Genomic DNA, 6,660 nt, shown 5'->3' on the forward strand with positions numbered 1-6,660 from the left:
GTCCCTCCAAGTCATAGTTGGTAGTAGATTCTTTCCGGATTTTATCTCTTTAAAATAATAATGTTGCTCCAAGCTGGTCCATGCTTCCCAGCCAGTCTGTCTGTGTTAAGCCATATAGGAGTTCATTTGTACTGAGGTAGAAAAGACATCACCAAAAAAATTAAAAAAAAAAAAAAAAAAAGAAAAGACATCACCAACCTGCCTGACTTTGCTTGGTAGGCAAAATTTCACTACTCTTATATAATGAGGAGGGTTGATCATGCTTTTTCAAAATCATTTAGCCTACCTTATATAAAATTGGAATAATTATTTCTAAAAATTATTTCTAAAAAAGCTTGTAAAATTATCTGTGTGGTATCTATGCAAGTTCTTATGTCAATTTTGTTATTTTAATTTAATCACTATTTTAATGTTGTTTTTAAAAAATATTAACTTATGTTTGTTTCCAAAATTATGTATTTTAAAAAACTTTTATATCTGGGTTATGTCCTTTATCAACTTCTGTTTGCTTTTTTATTTTTTTTATTAGTCTTGTATGTAAGGTGTCTTTTTGGTCTTATTAGTTTTAAACTTTCTTTTTATTACTGGTTTTCAGCAGTTTGATGATAATGTGTCCTATGTAGTGTTTTTCTTATGCTAGCAGTTTGGATATAATTTAAGGAAATTTGGAAAACTTTCTGTTATTATTTTCTTATATATTCTCCACCTTTTGCACCTTCTGGAACAAAATTATTCATCTGTTAGAGTGAAAAATGTTTTACAGCTCATTCTGTTAATTATTTTTAAATATTTTTCTCTGTTTTATTTTTTATAATTTTATTATTATTTTCACAGCTTTCAATTTTCTGCTAATTCTCTTTAGCATATTTTTCACTTAATAGATAAAATTTTTTATCAGTATAATTTCCAGTTTTGTAGCTCCAACTTTTTCTCTGATGAAGTTCATGCTTTTCTTTCCATCCTTGAGTATATTCTAAGGCTTAAAATAACTATTTTGAAGTTATAGCCTTCTAGTTCCATCATTTTTGTCATTTCTGGTCTGTTTCTATTGATTCATATTTCTCTTGATTATGTATCACATTTCCCTGTCTCTTTGTGTGGCTTGAAATTTTTAGTTGAATGTTGGGCATTACAAATTTACATTGTTTATGTTGTTATATTCCTTTAAAGAGTGATGATCTTTGTTCTGACACACAGTTAAGTTACTTGAAGATCAGTTTGATTACTCTAAGATTTGTATTTAAGCTTTATTATGGTGAGTCCAGAGTAGCTTTCATTCCAATCCTAATATAGGCCCACTAGTAAAGTGAAACTCTTCTGAAAATTATATCCATTGATATATTGGATATTTTATGTATATTAATACATTTATATATTTATACATATTTAATATATTTTGATATTTATTTAATCTGGTTGATAGAAATATGAACTGTTTCTCCCCTTTGTGTGAGCCATGGGCATTGTCCAGTCTATTGCTTTCCACTGTTTTTTTAAACTTACTTTGGGGATGTTCCTTTCTTGTATGTGCTGTTCAACACTCAGCCAAAACTTAAAGGTGTTCTTTAAAGATCTGTTGGTCTTTCCCTCTCTCTCTCTCTCTCTCTCAACCTTTTACATTTATGTATTTATCTGTATTCAGCATCATGAATTCTAGCCACTTCTCCCTCCCTAAATGCCAACCCTCTGTAAGTCATTGAGACCTGGAGTCTTTGGGGAATCTCACTCCCTGTGCTGTGATCTGGAAACTCATTCTCTGTGGTAAGCTGGAACAACGTCAGGGCTTACCTTAAATGTTTTCCTTATTCCAAGCATCATAGAAATTCAGTGCCTATCATCCAATGTCTGAAACTAGCTGTTCCATATATTTTATTCCATTTGCTACATGATTATGGTGAGAGAGAAATGCCTGCAGTAGTCAATGTTTCATAGATGAAAATAAAAGTAATTTATTCTACCGATTCTACCACTGCAATTCTACCACTCACATTGAAATCTAATTTGCATATTTGCTTCAGATCAGTCTAACGAAGGTATATTTTATACTGAAATGTAAGTCGCATACAGAATAGAACATAAAACATGAGTACAACTTGATTAACTTTGACAAATTATATTCACCTGTATGTAACCAGAACCTAGATCAAGCAACACTACATTACCCCCTCTATTGCCTTCTGTCAAGATACTCCCTGCTGATGTTAACAACTGACTACTAACAACAGAGATATTTTTACCTGTTTCAAATTTTATATAAATGGAATCCTACATTTCATATTACTTTATACTGGAATTCTTTCATCAAAAATATGTTTGTGGCTCTTCCTGCCTCCAGTCACCCAAGCGAGAGGAGTTGCAATTATGTCCACCCACCTGCAGTGGATGGTCCCAAGCACCTGCTCCAGTTTCCTGATCAAGAGGAACAAGCAGACATATAGCAAAGACCCCAATAACCCAAAGGCACACAACTCTTTTTGCTACAATAGGCTGATCTAGCACAAGGCTGTGGGTGTGGAGCCTGCTGCGGAAGACAAATGTGTAGTGGTGGTCAAGAAACAGAGATCTGGTCCGAGAAAGCCTGCTACCTCTTACAAGCGGACCACCATTAGAAGAACACCCAGGCTACCCTCAGCAGCAACCGGGACATGATCCGCAAGAACAAGGACAGCCCAGATCTGCACATGGCCATTGTTCATAGAGCCAGTGCTATCCTATATAGCCAGAAGCCTGTGAGGCTGAAGATAAAGCAGCCAGCCCCACCCAGAACTTCTGAATACCTGCTCCCCACCACCAAAGCAATAAAGATGTCAACTACCTAAAAAACAAAACAAAAACAAAAACAAAAAAAGTTTGTAGAATTCATCTATGTTGTGTATAATAATGCATACCTTCATTTAATGATATACAATTATAATTATTCCATATTAAATACAATAAAATGTGTAATCATTCTCCTTTGGTAGACATATAGGTTGTTTTGAGGTATTTTTTTTTAAACAGTGAGGTTGCTATGACTACTCTTTTTATATGTTTACAGTGGACATAAATGCACATTTGCAGACACTTTGTATCTAAGAGTTGAACTATTTGTATATTTCAAATCATTTTTAAATAAATGAAACATTGGAAGTAAAACCATCACCCCCTTTTTCCTCTAAGTTCCTTTAATGTAGGTACCTATTATCATGATTTGCTGGAAACTTTCTGGGCATATTTTAATATATTGACCTATATGTGCAGTATTTACATGTAATGCCCTATAATATTGTTTAATAACCAGGTGAATGGTATATGATTTTGCTCTCAGTATCATATTTATTCATTCTGTTAAATTTAGGTTGTGCAGTTGTGATTCTGCTGACACCCAACAATAATTTGGGAACATTGCTTTCTTAACTGCTTCTTGGAATAGATTAAGTAAATTCAGAATTATCCATTCATTGAAAAACTTGTAAGCATTCTCTCATGGAATCTTGCAGGAATTTTTTTTTTATTTTGGCAGAGGGTGGATTTGAAAGTTTAAATAGTGAGTGAAGGTAATGGGGAATTGTTAAAATATCATTTTTGAATATTCTTATGGTAATTGGATAGATTTTTCTATTTTGGGTCAGCCTCAGCATTTTACCTATTCCGATATATCAATCTTTAAAGTATTAAAATCTATTAATGTAAACTGAGCAAAGAATTATCCTATAATTCTTATTTTTTGTATTTATCTAAGTTTATGTCCCTGATCTCTTTTCTAATGTGAAATTTTGCTTTCTGCCTTTTTCCTTTTTGAAATTAAATATGTGTACATTTATTCAGGCGATGTTGCTCAAAACAGCAGCAGATTGTAAAGAACCCAAATTTTCACAAAAGACAATAGCAAATAAATTATGGTACTTTCACACATTGGAACATGCAGCCACCCACACATCACCACCGCCAAAAAAAAACCAAAAACAAAAACTGATGTCAATAAGTGAAGGAAAAAAATTGTAGCTGATGTATGCAATATGCTGTGATAAGTATAAGAAAGAGAGTTAATATTATATACATGAATATATGATACATAAATATTATAGATGTATATATATGCATATATGTATATGTGTATATTATATGCACACACATATACCTCTGGAAAAATTCAAGAGGCAATTAGTTGCCTTCAGACAGAGGAATGGTGGTGCTAAGGGACAGTATGGCCAGGGAGACATTTCACTGTCCATCCTTTATATCTTTGGAATTTTGAAGTATGTCAGTTATGTGAATATATTACCTCTCCAGCAGAAAGGAAGGAAGGAAGGAAGGAAGGAAGGAAGGAAGGAAGGAAGGAAGGAAGGAAGGAAGGAAGGAAGAAAGAAAGAAAGAAAGAAAGAAAGAAAGAAAGAAAGAAAGAGAAGAAAGAAAGAAAGAAAGAAAGAAAGAAAGAAAGAAAGAAAGAAAGAAAGAAAAAGAAAGAAAGAAAGAAAAAGAAAGAAAGAAAGAAAAAGAAAGAAAGAAAAAGAAAGAAAAGAAATTCAGACCAACTTATTCAGTTTCCTAATATGTAATAGCAATTCAAATTTCCTCCAGTAATTCATGAGACTACCTGTTTCACTGCATACTTATTATTATTAGCACTCAGTGTTATTACTCTTTATAATTGTTGTCATTTTAAAGGGCAAAAAGGATTCTATCATTGCTGAGGTATTTATTATCTTGTCTACTAGTGGGGTTGAGTATCTGTTCATATGTTTATTATTCATTTGCATTTCCTCCTTTATAAATTGACTTTTTATATGTTTGAATTGTTTTTGGCAATTTGCAGAGAGGTCTTTGTATATTAAAGATATTAGCCTTATATCTTCCCACATTTCTTAAAATGAGTATTTATAGTTTCCATAATAAATGTAATTTAAAATTTCTATTGCCTAATCATTTAAAAAAAGTTTCATAGCTAGGTAGTGCCTAATGGCAATATAATATGAAATAAACTCCTACATTTGCATAGTGCTTTATAGTTTACAAAGCTTGACTTTCTACTTGTAAAAAATAATTACTTAATTTTTAAAGTAACTCATTCATATGATTCAAAATGTGAAGAATACAAAAGTACATGTGAAAATATTTCTTCTTGATCCCAAGTAACTCAGGCCCCTTTGCTAGAGTTAGTCAAAGTTATTAGAAATTTCTTGTATTCTTCCAGAGTATTTACATATATGAAATCACATATGTATCATTTTCCTCTTTATACAAATGGAAACATATTAGAGACACTACATTTATTCTTACATTTGTATTTAATCCTGTATCTTAGAGAACATTCTAGATTAGTACATGCAGAAGTTTCTCATTATGTTCTCTAACAGTACAGTATTCTGTTTTATGGATACACTGTAACTTATTTAGCCAGTGTCCTATTAAAGAATGTTTAGCTCTTTCAGAACTTTTTTTATCACAAAGAGTGAGGAAGAGAAAAATATTTTACATTTATCATTTCAGGTTTTTAAATCTCTAAGATTTAGGAAGGAAAATTACTGGGTGAAAGGTACATACATTTTGGATTTTGATAGGTATTACCAAATTTGGCTTCTAATCAAGTCTGGTTTTCATATCCCTACCAGTTCAATGTGGTATCAAACTTTTTGATTTTTGCAAATCTGATAGGTGAAAGATGATACCTTTTCATTTGTCTTATTACAGTAGTCAATCATAGATAGATAGGGATCTATAGATATCAACCATATGTATTTCCCTTTCTTTCTCTGGGTGTTAAAAATAAGTTACTACACCGGAGTTTATTCTCTTCTCTTGAATCTGTAGTCACTCATCTTTTGTTTTTCAAATGCAGAATTCTGCCAGCATCTGATTTTTAAAAATACTTTGAAGTAGCTGAGGGAGTATACTATCAATGTCAACAGAAAATAATTAACTTTTTGTATGTCTTCCTGACTGTAGGCTGTTTATTGTTGTTGTTAGAGAATACATTAGACATACAATTTCAATCTTGTGCTACTTGGAACTTATTCTTTTACAAAGGATGAGTTTTGCAACCAACTTTATTTATTGCTGTATTTATGACTATTCATTTTTTTCAAAATCATGTATGGGATAATCCAACTTTCTTATCGATTGGCAGACTCATTTGTACTCTAAATTTTCTATGTTCTAGGATCCTAACCTGTGTTGGTTCACATTAATTACATACTTTTTAATTAATGGAGCTTTTTAATATTTGTTTATGTCATGGATGCATGAATCTCTCCTTGTTGCTTTACATTTTCAGGGTTTTTATGAAAATTACTTCTTGTTTATTTTTATATGAATTTTGATATTAATTGTCTAGATACCAGCTCCTGCTCATAAAAATCTTGATATTCATGAGCAGAAGAATGGATGAATATATCACTGTGAAGTCACACAACATAGTACTGGACAAGAATAAACAAAGAGCAACCCTGCTAACATGGCAGAGCCAATGTTAGTGATATAAGTCAGAAGAGTTGTATCCTTGTGGAAGGGGAGTGATGCTAATTTAGAAAAGTTACAAGGGAATTCTCTAGGATGATGGGAGAGTTGTACATCTTGACTGGGTGGTGGTTACTTGGTTGTATACACAAATACCTCTTTCACTTACCAGATAAAAGGGAAATTACAAATCAAGGGGCTACATGCAAGATCTTTCCCAGTAAA

The 6,660-nt window shown here is 32.1% G+C and overlaps 1 pseudogene; it reads left to right on the forward strand.

Moving 5' to 3' along the window:
* Nucleotides 1–2,361: 2,361 nt before the first annotated feature.
* On the forward strand, nt 2,362–2,819 carry LOC144379497 (large ribosomal subunit protein eL28 pseudogene; annotated as a pseudogene).
* The last annotated feature ends 3,841 nt before the right edge of the window (nt 2,820–6,660 follow it).

This window comes from Halichoerus grypus, chromosome 11 (genome assembly GCF_964656455.1).
Source record: "Halichoerus grypus chromosome 11, mHalGry1.hap1.1, whole genome shotgun sequence".
NCBI lineage: Eukaryota > Metazoa > Chordata > Mammalia > Carnivora > Phocidae > Halichoerus > Halichoerus grypus.